Consider the following 20,424-nt stretch of genomic DNA (forward strand, 5'->3'; position numbering starts at 1 on the left):
ACAAAAGGTTGTCCTCATTGTGGAATTCTGGGAAGGAGAAGAATACGTTCAATGCCTGGAAATATTTATGGTCACACAGAGTACACTAACATTTTATACATATAAGCAACCACTCATTAGGCCCAATTTCTAGGTTTGTTTAGTTAGATGTGTATACTTCCCCTCATATAAGCTGCCATGAGACACATAGGAAGGTTGAAAGAATCTACCCTGGCCAGTGTTTTGCAACTGCCCAATCTGGAGAAAAAGTAGATACATATAAAGGGATGAGGTAAAAATCATGAAAAGAAAGTCTAAGGGAAAAGAAATGGATACACTCATCCTCTCATGAAAGATGTGAAATGAGACACTTGCTTTCTCTTTCTTAAGAAGCTCAGAAAGGGACCAAAAGATGTTAACAGAACACAGTGCTGAAGCCAATAGCCTCACCAAGTGGCAGTGCCATTTCCCTACTGCTATCAATTTCTTCATGATTTATTTTTATACAACATACTCCATTTTCATAGATGCATATTTAGGTGCAGATACTTCTGTGATGATTATATTAACACGAATGTAAATCCCACCTTGAAGTTATCAAGCATTACCAACCTTGATTCATGTATGTATTCTCATTCTGCACGTAACTGTGGCACTGTAGGACAAAAACATTCTCACAAACTGTGTACATGAAATACCTAACTAACAAATTTTAAAACCCAGTAAAAACCACTTCCACTGTTGCACATTATCTGGCCAGAAGAGTTCAAAGGTAATAATTCTAAATTCTTAAAAGTTTTTGCAGCACTTCATGCTAAAGCTCTTTATATAATCTCTAGGTAGTATAGGTTTCAGATAACACTGAAGACAGCCAAATAAGTTGGCAAGTGAGGAACTGAAAACAAACTGACCTTGTAACACAGAAAGTCTTACTGACATTGAACCTAAATTAGTGATGACAAAATAGATGAAGGCAGTTTGAAAACCACAATGAGCTGGACGGAAAGCAGAGTGAGTGTGAGTTATCTGTGACAGTCTCTGACTAAATAGAAATTATTTCTGCATAGCATTTAAGAGCTTATAAAGAGAGTAATATGGTAGAATAGCAGAGAGAAGTAAACACTGGAAAAGAAGATCCATCATCAAGGATATACCTGACAGCACCAGGACCTGAGAAACAGCACAAGAACCTGGATTTCCCTATGACAATGTGCAATACCTGATCAAATCTCCATGTAGTAGACATGGAGTTAATTTGACATCTTGTGTAGATTTTGATAGCAAAGTCACCTCTTAGGAGGCAAAGCAGGATCACTCTATTCATGCTTTGAAGTGCCCTGGCAAGCCAGAATAGCTATTCATCCTCAATGTAAGGATTATCTCACCCACCTTTTTCACAAACCAATAGTGGGAGAACCAGAAGTAATCTTTCATTCAGCAGGTCTGATTGGTGAGTGGCAGCTGGGCCTCAGCCTGCGTGCAAAAACATGCTTTCCCAAATGAACCAGGTATTTTTCAGAAAAACAGCTAAGCTTGATGAAAATTTCTGGTGATGGAGAATACACTCGCTGAATAGAGAATGCTCCAGCATTTTGTTATCCTGATTGCAGCGTGTCAACTTTATGACAACTCTGTGACTTTTTCTACTTCAGCTTTATATTCATCTGTTCTTAAATCCAACTGTCAAATTAGCCTTCAAGGTCATACTGGAAATCCTTCTCAGCTGGTCTGTACCCTTAAAATTTCTTCATGGGATAGAGAGTCCCATGCCTTAAGTGTGCCCAGCGTTCCTTGCTACAAGTCTGATTTTATATTCAGCCATACTGAAAACTGTTTCCTTGTGCCCCGTTTACCAAGGGATTCAGCGTTGCTCAGCATCCATCAGAACGTTCTCTTCATTACTGACCCACTTCCCCCAAAACTGAGTCCTCTGCAAACTTAAATTGTGACCATTTTTCATTTTCTCTTACAGATCAAAACTAAAAATGGAAAATACCATAGGGTCAAAAAGCTGTCCCTCCAGGGACTCCACCAGAAACACAGATGTGTAAAAATGATTGTCTGTTTACAATTATATTTTGAGATATATTAGCCTGTTTTTAATCCACTTAGAATGGGCCATGGCAATACTAGTTTTTAATCAAAATGCCACGGACTATTGAGTTCAAACCCTTATAGACATCTATTACAGACGCCTTTATCAACCAAACATGTAACTTCATAAAAAGTGATGTCTAACTTGTTAAGGTCTATTTCCCACAAATCCATGTAGATCAGCATTCATTATATTCCACTCCTTAAACTCTTCATCAATCAAGTCTCACATCAACCATTTCCTAACTTTACTTGGGATGGATGCCAGACTGATCTGACAGTAATTCCATTTACCCTCTGACAAAACCTGAGCTTTTTTTTCTGCCTCTGGAATTTCTTAAGTGTTCTAAGATTATTAAAAAAAAAAAAAAAAAAAAGCACACACACAAAAACCACATGAATGTCAGAGTGCTATCTTCGGATAAAATTTCCCAGAGTTAGACTGACTCTTTTTAGAGTTAAGCAACTCTCATCAATCATTTTCTGAAGTTAAACATATTTTAGCACTGGCAAATATGTTCCACATGACACCTCCCGTGCTAGTACAGGACAGTCTCCTATACATCAGAGAGAGATCAAGGATGAAAGGTTTCCTTAACATCTATTTGCTATATGCTGCCAGCACTACTTACTATTACACCATGTGTTTCACTTGTTGGGACTCAACTCTTAAGTTCTCATGATCATTCACTTCTGAGTTATACAGAACAAAGAGCAACAGTTTGATTAATTTTTCCCCACCTGGTCCTTTCTAAGCCATTGATTTTAACATACCAGTCACATGTCTCACCTAGGTCTCAGTCATACCAATAACGTCTCATTTATCCTCACAAATGAGGAATTCTCATTTGCTTATTATCTAGACCCCCTACCATTAGCATTTTGCCAACGAAGGAATCTTTATCCCCTTGTCCTCTGGTGGCAACACCGTTCTCCTATTCTGCATCCTGATTTTACAAGGAATGTTCCTGTGTGCTATCTTTTCACTCTATTACTCCCCTGAAAATTGATTTTCCCTCTATTGAAATAAAGGATCCAAAGTACACATACCTCTCTCCTCGCAGTATCAGAATTTCCAATACCCCCAAACCCAAACCTTCATCTAAACCACTCACCTAATCAGCAATGCACTTTTTCTGGTTTTCTTCTTTGATGACTTCCTTTTCAAAACCTAATCCAATTGCAGACTACTTTTCTCTGTATTGTCAGTTGATGTCATCTGAGTTATCACCAAGGAAATCAATAGAGCTGCAACAATTTACACCACAAGTTCTCATAGCCAGCATTTGTTACCTGACACATTATTTAGATACTATCCTAAATGAGGTTTGTATTATACATTGCAACACCACAATTTTAATCAAAGAAAAATGTTCATATTCCAACACATTGCCTACTTCTTCCTATTGGTTTTAATTATCAAATCAAATAAAAATGAAGAGATTGTGGCATCCCAACAAATATATAGAATTTTTTTAATTAAACAAAATTAAACTTCATTAATTTTAAACAGAAAACAAAGTAAAATCAATGATGTAAAATTCCTTAGTCACCATTATAAGCAAAATGCTTCATTCAGTATTATAACAGCATTGTGAAGCAATTTCCTGGTTCCTTTTGTGCTGTAGATTGTCTCACTTCTCTTAATCATGCCAGTCTGACATGAAGTGGTTCTATTTGCCTAAAGGAGAAAGGCTGAAAAACATTTTTCTCTCCCATTATGCTGCAGAAAACAAAATTCTTCAATAAACCCAAAAATAAGGACTATCATGAAAGAATACTCTGCCAAAGCAGGAAGTATACCTATTCCTCCTGCTACCCAGTAGCACATGCTATGCTATGGGCAGGCCAAACTTTTTGAAACCCAGGTGCTTGAGGTTGGCTTTTAAATACAAGTGGCTGAATTTTCAAAGATGCTGAGCATCTGTCATGACTGCCTTAGGAAGTGAACCTGTTCAGCATGTCTTAGAATCAGGACACTTGAAGGTAAGGACCTAAATACAGACTTAGGCAGCAAAAGATATTCATTGCCTGAAGATTCAACCAGAGGTTAAATGCCATTGTCTGCTCCAATAAAAGTCAATGCTCAAGGAATGGGGGAGAAAGGGCAACTGTCTTCACTAACCTACCTTATAACAGGTGCAAATCAATGGACCAAAGTTAAACATTTAATTTTCCTCTAACACCTAGAGAGCTTGTCACATGCAGTCTTGCCACAGATACATTGCATTTCTTCCAAGGTGACTCTAGGCAACTTGAGCTCCAATCCATAAACTAAGTTTTTTTTAAAAAAAGCTTAGACTCTGATCGTCTAAATGCCATTTGAATTCCTGTGCCTAGGGTCTCCAGTGAGTAGGCCTTTAGAGCACCTACCCAACAGGCAAAATGATGCACCAAAGCCCAAGTTGAATGCAAATCACCTGAATGCAAAGGCTTGCTGTTTTGGCTAAGTCCTCCACATCAAAACAACTGCCTTACAATACCTAACACCAAACACTAACAAAAGGCAAGTCTTTCACTTTTAAAAGACAAAAAAGAAATCTGGACCTGTCACCCTCTTACTAAATGCTTTCATAATAAAACTGCTAGAAAATAATTCAAACTTGATATTTGCTACTAAGAACTTCCAACACAGACAGGTCAAGCCATTGGCAATGGAAGCACTTTTTCTGCATGCACCCCCTTGCAGCTCTGCAGCCTGTTATCACTGCTTGTGATGCAGAATGAAGCCGTCAAAGCCATTTATATTTTGGAAGAGAAGAATGCTGTTAAGGAAAAGAAAGTCAGAGACCTATCTGAAAGCAAGCTTGCCAGAAGACTACCTTCAGTAAGTAAGTAAGCAGGTGACCACTGCTTGCATCAAGAAATAGTCAGCAAGAGGTTTCTGTAATAAATTCTCCTTTATCTCCATCCACAGTTTAATTAAATCCACAGTTTAATTATTTGCACTGATCAGGGCCACAACTCCACATAAAACAAAAGAAAACAGAATAAAATAAATTACTTTTTCTGTTTTTAAATAAGGTATCTGAAATTATGCAAAAGAAAATTAAACCTTTCTATAATAAGCATGTGGAACATATCAAATGATGTATTTAAATATTGGAAACAAACATTAAAAAAAATCACTTCAGATAAAATTTGAAAGTTGTTTAGTAATGTCTGAAACATAGCATGATTATATGTACTGACAAAAAGGAAGCTATTTGAAATTTGAAAGTCATATAAAGTTATTTCTAGGGTTTTGGTTTTGACTTAGAACTTTTCATAAAAGTTTCTATTAAAGAAGCCTTCATTCATGTAAATAACTTTAACTTTCTTTATAAGAAAGATGACATGAGTAATCTATTATTCCAGGGTTTTCAAGAAGGCTCAAACTTGTATCATTGCAATTAAGAGCAAAAGAAAAAATGTTTTATAGGAAGCTGGTAGCAATCATTGAAGTTCATTGATTTTACCATTGCTAGCTGGCAAATTTATAAGGAAACATTTATAGTAAACTATAAATACAGCTCAGAAGCAGTCAAAATATACAAGCCAGAAGGAGACTCTTTAATAAAAGAGAGCATCTCTAAACATGAGTTCCACTGATCTTCTGACATGATAAGTAAAATCTTAGCTAACCTCATGCATAGTTGGTCCTCCAGAGCTTTGGGCATCACTTGCCTTCAGGAGTATCGATTAATGAGAATTGGGTGATTCTGATTTGTATTTACCACCTTTATGAAATATATATTCCCTGAGGACTCAGACCCACATTATCAGATATAGTATCTTTCAGGCAAATTAACCCTTCCCTTACCTCACAAAGCTCAGAGGGTTAAACTAAACATTATCATTCCTGTGAAGACACCAGATATAATGAGGTAAAACCTATTAAGGAGTCAGCTTATGCCATGTTTATATACCAAAAGTGAGACTGCTACTAGCCAATCTACTTAATGATCATTTATATTCCAGTTAAGCACCTGGCTCTGTGCAATTTGCATATCTTCATGTCATAAATGAAAAAACAAAGATTTCTATCCTGCTAACCCAGAATGTTATTTTGCTTTGCTACACAGACCACAGTTCTTATAATATTTCACTAATTCAAAGAAATTTTTGATTCTTCCAGCCACTCATCAAGGCCAGATGGATTTTATACTGAGTAAATAATTTACCTGTAGCATAAAGAGATGCTAAGTGTCCTCTATCTGCTGATCTAGTGGTAGGAATCACAGTTTATCACTTGATGTAGAAAAAGCCTTTGAATGAGTGGAGTGGGCTTTTTCAGATAATGCGCTAAGCATATTTAAGTTTTTCTAAATATCAGTCAACAGTACTTTACAGGCAACAGATGACCCACAGCAAGACTGCAGACAAGCTGCCTTATGCTTTTTTTTGGTGTGTTTTGATACTGGGAGTCTAGCAGTTGTCTCTAGATAAAAGGTTAGATTTAGTTTTGCCAGTCAAAAACCAAGAGCAAGGAATCAATGGAACTACAATAGCATGAGATCAAAATCACATCTCTAAATTACTGCAGGAATCAAAATTGGTCCAGTTAACAAAAGTGATCTATATATAAATTACTTCTTGTCATGTGTAGTTGGCACGTCCCATTGTGTAACCTGATTATCTTAGACTGCACTCTAGATTGTCTGTCATGGATTGAATTTACTTCAGTCAAGACAACTTATACCAGCCAAAGTTCTCCAGCACTGCTACTGTTTTAGACCCTTTCTCAGGACATGAATGTTTCAGAAACAGTCGCTATATCTTTCATTTGCAAGAATATCACACATTTTAATTAGCATTAATAAAAGCTACTTCATCTTGTCTGTCTGTTTGTGACCTCAACTGCCAAGAGAAACTAGCAAATCTCAAAAACATTTGTTGGTAGTTAGAAAGGAAAAATCTGAATGTGTCAAACTGCAGTCATTAAAATAGCTGTTCTCTGAAGTTACATACAGCTTGTAGATCTCATCATCTTTTGCATTTCAGCCCCTTCTCTAATAGCCCTTGCTTTGCTCAAATCAAAGAAACAATTTCTTTTTTTAAAGGCCAAGCATAAAACTTCACATTTAACTCAGGACAAAGGAAAAAAAAAAATCGCATGGTAGGTTCAATACCTACAAATGGACTTGAAGTGCAACTCACATGAACTGTAACTTCACTATACCTGTTGTTCCTTCCAGTAATCACACAAAACTTATAAGTACAGCATTTCTTCTAAATCATTTATTGGGAAAGAGTAGATTCAATAAAACCCACAGTTCCCATTATTATATAGTGCAGATTTTTTTGTGACTGAAGCATGAACAAAGTGCAATTATTGCTGCTAGTATTACATTTCCTCTGCAGGATCTCACATCACCCCCCATAGGATCCTGTTTGATCCTTTCACTAGCCCACCCTCAGCCCTCCACTCTGCAGATGGGGACCCTGATGCATGGCTAACATACCTACTCCAGCAGGGACCAAAGCCCCAAGCATGGTCCCCTGCCCCGGGACAAGACCCTGTCTCAGGCTCCCTTCAGTGAGCTCCCAAAGCCATTCCTCCTCTCCTAACCCATGCTGACCCCAATTATACTACCCAGCTGTGACCAGCTTGGCAATGACCAAGTCCCTCAGATAAGAGGACAGACCCCCGATGCTGGACTGCTGCTCTGGACATCAGCTTGACACTACCAAACAGCTGAAAGCACCTCAGGGTTAGCTTATATGGCTCTTCCATATTCCCGTGAATTCCTGAAAACAAAGGAGGATTCCTGAAAATGAAAGGGAATAGCTGGCAACCTTTCAAATCACACTGGCTGCCAATTCAATAGCTACATATAATGGAACGACAGTGAGGCCAATGGAGCACCTGCGCGCTCGAGCATTTGGCAGCACCAGAGCTAGGCAATGTGTTTCTTAACTTGGGATTTACATTTCCTGCAAAAGAATCATTATTCTGAGATTTGATGCTACAAATAGTTAAATAAAATAAAAAGAAGGTATTTTGCAGGTAATTCAGGGAATGGTCTATTTTCAGTATGTTTTGCTGAAGGATATCTTCTAGTTATCTTTGTAGCTAGACTTCATTAACACTACTTCCATGACCAAACAGGCTTCCATGAAGCTAGTATGTGCATGATATGTTTGACTCGTTTTTCTTTACAGCTTATCGAACACCACTCCATTTCCTTCTGTCTCCACATTGACTATGTTTTCCCAAGCTGGCTTCTTGGGTTACTGTTTCATTATAATTCTTTGATGTACCTGATATCATAATTCAAAAAGGCAAGGAGGAATCTGTTTAACTTGTTTGGGTTTTTTTAGTTATCTCAGATGTTTATATTAGCACTAAGACTATCAGAATTTGGTAGAACTTTATTAGAGAACTTTATTATTTATTACAGAATGGTTTCTAGCTGCCTCAGCACTGCAAAGTATTTGATTCGAGGCCAAATCAAAAGGGATCTTTTTATGTTCTTAAAGCTGTTAAAACTGCTTTACTCCAACATAGGGTCCACCTGCCACTTCTGCCTTTCACTTATTATGTTCTTATTTCTACATGAGCTGTTAGATACAATAGCAATAATGTCAGTGACACTGAACATTGTGACTAGCTAATGGTTTACCACTTTGCCTGGATGCTTATTTTCTATAATTTCCCATCTATGAATTAGCATTTATCTTGCTGATAGGGACTATTATCCAGTTGTAATGCATATTCTATTGAAATGGATCACTTAATTAAAACCATAGTGCGATTCTTATTGTGTAGAGATGTATTTCCCAATCATTTACAGTACACTGAGTACTGTTATAGCTACAGGCGCAATGCAGTATAATAATATACTTTGCAATAATAATTTGCACTTACACAGCATAAAGGTGGTTAATATTTTTCAAAAAGCACCACAGGATACACCACCCAACTTGAACTTGTTTTATTCAAATTCTACTGAGTATGATTTGACACATAAAGGCATTTTCAAATAATATTCTAATTGCACCAGCTCTTTTCTGAGTAAAATCTCAAAGAATCTTTAAAGAAAATGTTCAGATTAAAATTGCTAAAAAACATTCAAACAAAATAATTACTGTTTTTCCTACCTCTAAAACACAGCTTTTTAATGAAAGGATTGCCCAACTTCAAAATTAGCAATTTCACATGCTTGTGCATTTCCAGTGACAGCTGGGTTTTTTCCTTTGGATACCAAAGAAGGGTAAAGGTACCCACTGATATCAAAGGAACTTGAAATAGTCACATGAACGCAGTGTAATCTTTTTTTCTTACAGAATGTTCTGAATTTACAGATGCCAAGATAGTTTCTAACAATGCAGATATTACTTTAACACTGCACTTTCATAACAGCCAAAACAATCAGAGGAGGTATGTGATTTCAAACGGGGGAAATACTGACCTTTTAGACAGAAAATAAGAGGAGCAATAGAGAATAATACACTTACTGTAGTAAAATAAAGTACTTGCATGGTAAACCTCAGAGCCATGTCTCCACTTGCAACATCCCTACTTGTAACAAAATGCAATGAAAAACCTTTGATCAGTTTTGGACACAGCCTCATCCTTCAGTCATAAACAAAGGGCAATTTCTTTTACGAGCTCCTTTCTACTAAGATCCTGTCAGTCATAGCTATCCCCAGAAGTTCATTTTTAAGACTTGCTTTTTGGTCAGTTTTTATCAATAGAAAGTAAAAAAAATCCCCCACACAGTAATTCCATAGGAATTCCATAGGGATTACTATAGTTATTGACAATAAAGCTTCCTGGGCCAGTTTTGTACCATGGGCAGTTCCCTATCTAGAGAACATAAATAGGAAAAACCCTAGCCAGCTCTTCTTCTAAAATATGAATTGGACACACACACACATATATATATACACATATGTATGCATATATGCTGCACAGACCATAGGCTGCACAAGCTGGACTTCACTACAGATACTGACTGTGCAAGAGAGGTGGAGGCTGTTTCCTACATGCTTTTCTTACTTCCATGAGGTTCTGGTGTTTATTGAAGCTATGCACAGAATGTGTGCATAGGTACATGATGCTTAGAGAAAGAAAGAAATGCAGAAGCAATGCTTTTGAAGAACTAATCACTACTGAAGTGCATTGCTAAAATCTGTCTAAAAAAGAGGCTAGGAACAGGAGAATAATACTTCTGTCACCAAGTAAAAATGCCTCCTTTTAAATGTCTTTTCCATACATAGAGCCCTTTTCAGGGTTGAGTCAAAACTGATCTGAGTCTTTATGAGTCCCTGCCTTCAGTGACGTTCTTATGGGGTTTACATCTGAGAAAACAACAGAATTGGACAATTTTTATATGATACGATTTTGGCCTGAGATTCTGTGAATTTACTATAAGCAATATGTATAAATGAAACATACATAATGCATTTTCTAAAATTTGAGGTTCATCCCTTCAACTGTAACAACTGAAGGAGTTCAGATCTAAAATATAGTCTGTTTTGGCAGCTGAACTATTAACTCAAACCCTTTCAGAGCTCTAAAACCACCTGATTGCTTGCCCTTCTTTCCCTGTCCTATTCCTCTCTCTGCTATGCCTAGTGGTGACCCTGAGCAGAAGCGGAAGAGCTGCAGTTCTGGTGGCGAAAGACCCTCCTTCAATTATCAGCTCTTTGAACCCCACAGTCCCCTGTGATTTCTTGCTTCAATTCTTCTTTGAGCCACAGAAAGACAAAGTCTGTAATCATTCTTTAATGTCAGCATAGCCGTTATTTTATGATTGCTACTAACACTACAACATAACAAAATCTTTCACTGGCATCTGGAGGGGTGACCACAACTCATTTAACATGGAAAAGCAGAAAGGATCTCTCAAAAGCCATGATCTCACCCTGATTTCTCAGCTTCTACTCTGATGGCAAACCATTTCCGTTACTCATTTTGTGAGGAGGCAGGCCACTCACTGCAGACCCTCCCTTCATTACAGGATAATTATTTGCTTTGCCTTGATTTCTGGGCAATTATAGTTTTAACTTCAGCAACTTTGACCAATTCAAAGAAGCAGTAAGCAGCTTTTAACCATGCCTTCTACTAAAATGTGGTGAATCTTAGATGCTGAAAGAGTAATACAATACAGAACTTCAAAGAGCTGATGCTCCAACTTCTTTAAAGTTAAAAAGCAAATCAAGTGTTTATGAAGAGACTTTATGTGATTAAAATCTATCAATCATTTCTGTGGAATTCATTTTCATATCTATGTTTGAACAACAAGACTGAACAAGTACCAAGGTGATCATAAAATTCAGCCAGAGTTCTTATTGAATTAATGGTAATAAACATACCTTTTATTTATTTAGTCTGTTAAACTAAATTGATTTATTTATACAAACTTCCTTTGAAGGAAGAATTAATATATAGTAGTAGCTGAGAAGCTATTGTTCAGCTACAAGGTCATTTGTGAACTATATATTCTTGATAAAGCCAGCAAATAAAAAATTTGCAAAGAGAAAACGTACAATATTTATTCTTAAGCAAAATGCATAAACTTATTTCAAAACATTTCATATGGTTTTAGCAATAAGATCTGCAGTGAGAGAACACACAAAATGTTAAAGATGCTGCTAGATTATAAATCTGGTTTTAAAAACAAATCTGCCCGGTTGTGTCGCTATCATAACGTAACAAGAAGTCTTGACTCCACTAAGGAAAAAAAAGATGTTCTTACCTCATGCTAGCTAACTTGCTAATAATACAGTGTTATTCAACAAGCCCATCAGGGCATCTAAATCCCAGACTTTCTTACAGAGCTTGTCTTGAAAAGCTTCAGCATGTCTCTTGTGCACCAGAATTTTACCTCATGCTAGTTATGCCACATTTGATTACTATTGTCAGATTATCATAGTCAGGAGGTACCCTTACGCATGAAAATTTAAACCACCATGTCACTCCCTACAAACCCAAAGCCACATTGAAGCAGGAGGGAAGGACAAACAGTGACTGGGAGAACAGCTCCTGCCTTGACATCCCTATGCATTGGTACAGGAATAAGCTGGGATGCAGACAAACACGTACCTAGCAAGCAGTTGAGTGGTAAAAATGATTTTGCCAGTGTTTCATCCAAGCTGCCAACTGTCTTTTATGCAAGGCTACCCCCTACTCAGATCCACCTGAGGAGCTGCTGAGGTGAGCTCTTGCTAACCCACTTATGTCAAAGTTAACTTTGCAGGTAAAATAAGAAATCTTTGTTTAGTCATTTTGACAAGCAGCGGTGCCCACAGGTTGGTGGTGATTGTGACCTTCAAAAGCAAGGTAGTTACCATCACAAGAGAAGGAATTGAAAGAGGATATACGTCCATAGTTTCCCATTCTTCCACCTGTTTGATCACTAGCTTTCTTTCTGCCATTCCTATCCATTCCTATCCTTTGGTCCCAGCAAAGTGTATCATATAAGTATCCATTCCCCTTTTCCTTATCCCTGTAGTCAAAACCTTATTAAAAAGGAAGAGGACTCTTTATTTGTTCCTACTCCCTGCAGAACTGCATAAGGACTAATTGACTTGCCTTGAGTTTACAGATACCAGATCTTAATAGTACTCCCCAAAAGGTATGCTGCAGGGTTATAAACACTTCCTGCAATGTGTAAGTGAGCATAGCTGATTATCTCCTTGTTTGTATGGGCACTATGCTGCAATGTCTGGGTTGTAAACTTTGCTGAAAATGCTTTACATTCAAATAATCCTTTTTCATTAAAATGTCAATAACCTCATCTCTACTATGCTGATCTCCATACAAGTTAATCAGAACTTCTTCATCTTAAGCCTGGAATAACACAGAATTCTGTATTTAAAGTTACACCTGGAAGGTATTTGGAACTAAATTTTCCCGAGTTATACATTCACTAAAAATTATCATTTTGAAAGTGATCAGTTTTTTCAAGTTAGTCAAATTAAAAAAGTACCATTGGTGAAGTAAGAAAACTTGTTAAAAACATTGTGTTAAAAGAAAACTTTGGCGAAAACTTAGAAAACTTGACATGTTTTGATTTTTCCTTTCCAAAATGATCTTCAATTAAAAATTGATGTACAGATTGGAAAAGGACTGAAATCTGGGAACAGGGTGTTGGGGAGGAGGTTAGAAAGGTTACCTGACTTGGAAATAAAACAATTCATTTCCAGTTAAACAAAATGCATCCCTTTGACTTGGATGTCACTTGTAGTTCCAGATAATATACTAGACCACAGGTCTGGTATTAACAAATGCTGTACCAAGGAGGCATATTTGGTAATACTTTGCCTCCATAAAATAATACAGTAGTAGTGGAGTTGTTTTTATTTCTTTTTAATAATATTTTTATATTAGCAGAAGTTAGTGTAGTTGTAGTTATAACATTTTTAAAGTACTTTTCCCCCAAATAGTTCACTTTATCCAGAATCTATTAAAAAAACCTCCCTCTATTCCTATATGCATGAGGAGGATTTGCCAGTAAAGTTGTACCAATATAGCTAACTTCTGCTAACTTAGTCTAAGTCTCAACCCTTCATTCTCCAAATGATCTTAGCAGCTTGGAGCCAGCTACCTTACAATTCATTTCACTCTCAAGATCCCATTTCAACTTTCAAAATAACACTGGGTGCTACCCACCATTTTTAATTTGTAGCTGTGTCTGGATATAAATATGAACTTGAAAATAATTCAGAATGAGTTAACTGATGTTACCTAAAAATAGGTAGGACAATCCCAGGAACTCTATTAAGCAGGGGGAAAAAAAGGAGCAGTAGTAATTCCTCTTTTCTTCCTAGATGCAAAATTCTGAGAAGCTATGAAGTCTTTATACCATAATTCAGTAGGTTAACCCTACAGCTAGGAGAACTACTCATTTTTAATGATGTGTGGCAAATTTTGCTCTTTCTCCTGTTGCAAACTGTGAACAGATTTTCATGTCTCTATTGGTTTTTATTATGAAAATCATTCAAGCAAACAAGCATCCACAGGACTGCAAGGCACATTTGCTTTGCTCTCCCCCCACCTTGAAAAGAAAAGAACAATAATACTGAGATTAAAAAGTTTAAAAATCCTTACATTGAATGCTACCCAGCAACTGACTTCTGTGGGACCTTAGGCCAGTCCTTGCACTAACAGCTGTTTAGAATCCTGTATTGGTTATCACCCTAAAATTAAACATCTTTTATGCATTTTTCAAAATATAGCCAGTCAATCTATTTTTAAAAAATATTAAACTTATGACTTACAGAACAAATTGTCTGCAAGAGTTCAGGTAAAATCTTGTTCACCTGAAGCAAGTGAAATATTACCCAGTTTTTCCCCACTGAGTGCAGTCTCCACAGTTTTGCAGCTGTGCTACAGACTTCCCAAACAACTTGGGTTAGCAGTTTTAAAAATCATGATTGTTATTTTTAAAGTACCACCAACAAGAATTCATTTTGAGGATTTTAAGTATGCTTTTGCAAAGTATGTTTATGGAAAATGATCACACTGAAGCTGACAATCTGATTACCTAGTTTCAAAACATGAATTAAAATGGCTGCACTAGCATACAAAGCCTCTATTACAGAGATTTATAAAGCAAAAGCTGAGCGAACTTTAATTACAGCAGCATTTCCCGTGCCACTGTATTACTGACAGGTCTATTGCTGCTTGCTCCAAGCTAGGATTATAGCTTTACTCAAGGGCCTTCCATTTGTGAACCTCCAGCATAAGCTTTCTATGACAAAGTGCATGAGGAAAGCGCCTAGAATTGCACTGTCTAAATCAGCATAGCTCAGTGTTTTTCAAAATGAAAATCTGGCATCCTATGGGAGCCCTGAGCTCTTCTAGAGCAAGCTAACACAAGTCCAGCAATGACACAAGGCAAGATACCATTCTGAGATGCTGGGGATGAGAGCCATAAAACAGCTAGATGAGACTGGCAGTATTGAAAAAACATTAAAGCAACATCACAGTTGAGAAATCAAGCACTCAAAAAATCAGGAAATTCAAGTGTTATGATTACTTCTTCACCATTACCTCAGACACTTTGCATATAACATACTTTCATAAATTAGACAATTAAGATAGCACTCTGGTCTAGGTAATACTCTGAGCCCCTTCTCCAGCTGCTGGGAAATGTCATATCTCCATTAGAGTCAGTGCAGCTTTGCTGATTTAGATCAGCTAAGAATCTGGCATAATAGTTAATATTTTATTGCACTCACTAAATGGCTGAGTTAGAAAGTGCAGAAGCAGGCCAGAGATTTCAAAAGCCTGATGCTTTCTTTTTTTTTGCTTAGCTCAGAGGTAGTGGGGGTGGGGGGTAAGCAAATTTGTGAATGTTTTAAAAAGGTATAAGAAAACATCAAGAGCATCCAGTACCTACTCTTGCTAAGATAAAACAACAGGCCTTCTTTCCTCACGTTTTTAGTGATAATCATCATAAAGAGCCACTAAAGGCTCTGAATTTCAAGGTGGAGCTGACAACAAGTTGGCGGCTGAGAAAGACAAAAGTGAAGTTGCGCATGTAGAGCATAACCAATTCAGATATAACAAAAGGCATTCCCACGTAATGCTTACAACTTCATCTTCCCTCTTGGGGCCTAGTTTCTTGAGTTCTAATGAGTTTTGTCTGGGTCTGCTTACTTATTGTAAAGATACTGCATGTGGACTGAAATTCCTTGCCTTAAATCTTCAAACTCATTCCTCCAAACAATAAACTCCATTTCCTTGAAACTTGGATGAGTACGAAAATCTGCTTTTATAATGTCACTTTTGGGACCACCCTACTAAAGAATTCAGATCTGAAAAGACCATTGAGGGCCACAGCTTCTTCTAGGACCATGCAGAACCCTCTCACTTCCACATTAGCATCAGGACGGAATGGGGAAAATTCGCCATCTTATTACAGATCAAGGAAAAGCTGAGAGCTTTGACAAGGGACTGAATTTTGGCCCAGTCTGCTCCCATTGGCATCAGTGAGCACAGAAATGCTTATATATATATATATATATATAAAATCACATTCTGAGGTTCCCAGAGACTCATTCCTCGTCTCAGAACCACAGGATAAAGAAATAGTTGAATAATTCCTTTGCTTTTTCTTAGCTATCATATCTAAGAAGAGGATTTCTCTTCCTAATAATTAATGCAGATATTTCCTTGTCTTGCAGTCTGTTTTTTAATTGAAATGAACATAATTAAAAGAAAACTATGGAGAGATAGCAGTGGGGTACCACACTCATAACAATATAAGCCACAAACTTGAAATTATGTTCAAAAATCAAAACACAGCCCTCAGGGTAAGAATGAAAACTTTTCTTTTTTTTTTTCCTTTTTTTTGTTTTTTTTTACTCAAACTCTGCTCTTGCCGTAAACAAAAACGTCTACCTGGGACCGTGTCAGGTTTGCTCACTTGCCAACATGAAAGCTCTTTGAGCACAGATCTGCTTTGAATTCAGCCTTGCAGCCATGAATTTCCTGGCGGGCTGGAATTTAGGCAAGATAGGTGGAGAACAGCGTGAGAGGGCAGGACTGCTGCCAGCCCACTGAAGCCTCTCACTAATGCCTTTGCAACAGAGGTGCAGGCCATGCACGTACAGTACCACTGTGAAGAAATCACCTGAAAGGTGAATAAGGAAAACCTTGTCTGCTGGTCCTGAATGTCAAAAAGTACTAGTTTTTAGCACTTAAAGCAGCATTTAGCATTTCCAGTATTAGTATGCACTTTTGCTTCCCATGTCCTCTTATTTCATCAGAGCTTCTCTACAATCCTGCTCCTTTCACACTTCCTTCCTCCTTCTCTGCAGATCTCTGCCTTGTCCACTTTATTGCTTTCAGCAGTACTCCCTGCTCTTTTGTTCTCTCTGACAATATATATCTTCCTGCCTTATTTGGGGAAGCTCAAAGTCCACAAGATACTGACAAATCTGTGTGTTCTATCCTGCTGTGCAAAATCCCAGGAAAATCCTCAGCATAAGACTATCAAATAAATAATCAAATCAAAAATCCCTTTCAGGATCCCTGGAAACAAGATATTTTGAAAACTGCCAGGGTTCTTTTTAGTGCTATATTAGGTTTCCAGGTTCTGCTAGCTACATTCGGTAAAGCCGTTGCTTCGGCAAAGACCGTTTGCATTCAGCCAGGACTGTTTGTAACACAGCTCACAACAATCTATGCCTAGCTACTGTTTTCCACAGAGATGCTCTTCCTCATGCATGCTGCCACGGCTGATCACAACTCCGGTGCCTCCAGGCTTTGCAGTTTTTGTCAAGGTTGAGAGACAAAGTGGCAAGTATCTGTCCTCATGTCGCTTAGTAAAGAGCTGAAATTAGCAACGCAGAGAAGGCTGTAATTCAGAAGCGTCATTACAAAGATGTTTGAACATTGTTAATATTAGGTGTATTACACCAAAGCAAACAAGAGCTAAAAATGCGGTGACTAATTCAGGGGCCCACAGTGACATCTACTGGAATGATTCAGCTTAAAGTACCGTTAAAAGACATATAGTTAAAGATCGCAGAAGAGCCTTTTTTTCTTTCAAAATCAAGGGCATGGAAATTGCTAATAGGAAATCGTCTATAATCTTGAAAGATGAGCAGATCATAGAAGAATTCTGTGCCTGAGTCTAAGGCAGGCTACAGTGTATTGAACCTGGCTTACACTGAAAAATGAATCTCAAAGCTTTTGGCATGCCACTCTCCTACCCAATTGTCTTCTTCACACCAAAGCCTAAAAAAATAAGTCTCTAAGCACTCTTGCAGTGTAATCAGAGATAATGTGTACGTACGCTGGCTTCTTCTTTTGTTTGTTTCATTGAGAGCACCGCTCCTAATCCAAAGGGGAGAGTTGCCAGACTTCTAACAGTGTTAAATCTTTCCAAGTTTTCCCAACCACCGATTTTTCTCCCTTCTTCAAAGCACAGACTGTTAAAATCCTCCAAATCTAAATTGACCAAATTGAGTGTGCTCCTAGAGCATATCAATAGCATTTGAGAACTTGGAACTGCTTTTCAGTAGGAGTTGTAATAGAATTTTAACAATACTAATTCCATTCAGTAATTCTCCTTCCATGGCTTTTTTCTTTTTTTGGTAACTAAGATGTCTTGCTTTAAAGCAGAAGTGTCTGACAGCATTAACAAACAACAATTTTGGCACCGTAGGGTTAAGCTGTTTCAGGTCACCGTTCCATATGCTGACGAAAGAGTGAGCACACACAAGTGAGGTGGGTGAACATCCTCCTGGTGGGAGCATACAGGGCATCCTGGGGTACATACAAACGCTAAGCTCCGGTGTGGAGTGACTAGAAGAGGAGGCCTGCTAGGCCAGAATTTTTTAAGCAGCAGCACCAAAGAGAAAACAGAAAGTAGCCGTCAACAGTGAGACCTGGGAAGGAGAACAGATGAGTCCACTGTTCACCTTGCAGCACTCAGAGCAGTCATGAAGCTGGACCTCTTGAAGCTTATAGGAGGCAGCAGGAGGAGAGAGAGGGAAGGAAACTGCGGGAGAAACAGGCCTCACAGAAACTGGGGTGGAGAGAAACCTCTTGAAAAACTCCTAGTGAGAAAAAGCATCTTACGTACCTGTCTATATCAAACTGTTTTCTAACACTTGCGTAACCACAACACCTTTCCTCCCTTACAATTGAATACAAACTAGGAAAGTCAACAGAAATTAATTCATCAGTTTTGAACAGCCAAATGATTTATTTAACTTTGCAATGTTAGGTACCCACTTACAAAGTCTCAACCGGTCCACCATCATGACCATAAACTTGTTCTTTATCTGGGCATGCAACACTTAACATGTAGGCATCCCATTACCTAAGGTACCCTCAGCTCCAGAATGGGTGCCCAAGTCCTCTAGATATTGCACAGGAAGACAGATGTCACCAAGAAAAGGATTCTCAGCATCCAGCTGGGAACCTGCATAACCTATCCAGCAGGGAGACACTGAGACAGCTTGGGTGGCAGGAAGAGCCTCACATGGCATGTGACAGCCAGGCTCAGTGCTCTGTGCTAGGAGTGCTCTCCTGAAGTTAGGTGCATATACCAAGTCAGCTGCTTAGACCACTCGCAACAATTTACCTAGCCCATCTGAACAGCTAAGAAAAGACAGAATCTGGGAGAAACACCCCAGAATAACCATCAGCTGACTGGTTACATCGTTCACCCAGTATATGTGAGATCTTATTTCAAATCACAGCTACTTTGGACAAGGATACATGGATTTACAAAGGGCTTAATCTTATTCTGGAAGCCTGAAGACTAGATCAAGTCTAACCATAAACCTGTTAGGCAGGAGATGTCGCCAGTATGTAGGGGACTTTGTATGTGTGCCAGCTGAGTAGCAATTTGGAATGTGACAGTAACTAAAGGCGGCCTGAGATAACCAAAGGGGAAAGAGGTGCTTAAATCAGAGATTCAAAGAGCATTTAAAAATACAATTTGTTTTTTACATCCCTGAGTACTGTCCATGCAAAACTGAACAGATACACTATACAGATTGTCCGTTACAAGACAGAAGCAGGGAGGAAAAAAACCCTAGCTAGGACAACTGTTTAGATAGGAAAGATATTTACATAAACAAACTTTGGACCAGCTTTTCTGGTTTAATTTCAGCAAAGAGATGTCTCACCCATGGAGGATCTAGCCAACATTTTCAGACTTTATGAAACTCTAACAAAATCTATTCATTTGAATGGGGGAAGTAAGAGTTTTTATTAAATTTTAATTCTGCTTCTAATTCATCAGTCTGTTCTGCAACTGCCAATTATAAAAACCCACATATTTTGAGAATAAAAAATTAATGTTTTGACTTTAATGAGACTATTCATGTATTTGAAGTTAAATGTGTTTAAGGGCTTTTCTGGCTGGAGGCCTAACCACAGATCCTTTATTCTTTAATGTTATTGGCAAAGGAAAAAACACTAATGCCAGTTTTCATAATTCCTTCTCTAAGAAATTCCAGTTTTTGGCTTTTAGCAGGTGTTTCCCTGGGTTTCTCAGTAAACACTAAGAATTGGTAAAACTTCGAACCTTTTTTCTTGTATTTATTTATATATTTTTTAAAATAATTGGACTTAAAATGTCATCTGTAATAATACACAAAAACCATGGGATTTCTAGTTGGCAGAATTGGTCAGACTGGAGATTTTAAAACATTATGGGATATCTAGGAAAGAGCCTTGCACTGCAGGTGAACAAGGCATCTGAAATATAATTCCCATAATATACTGCAGCAACACAGGAATATGTAGATTAATGTTGAAGTGACCCCAGACAAAACCTCTCAAATTAATTAAACAAATAGAGCTATTTCTTTTCAACTGAAATAATACAAAATTAAATACTTGATTTTCTTTTCCTGGTAGAAAATGATCTTTTGGGCAAAATTAAAAAAAAT

This window comes from Apteryx rowi, unplaced genomic scaffold, assembly GCF_003343035.1.
Source record: "Apteryx rowi isolate R43461 unplaced genomic scaffold, aptRow1 scaffold_64, whole genome shotgun sequence".
Taxonomy (NCBI): domain Eukaryota; kingdom Metazoa; phylum Chordata; class Aves; order Apterygiformes; family Apterygidae; genus Apteryx; species Apteryx rowi.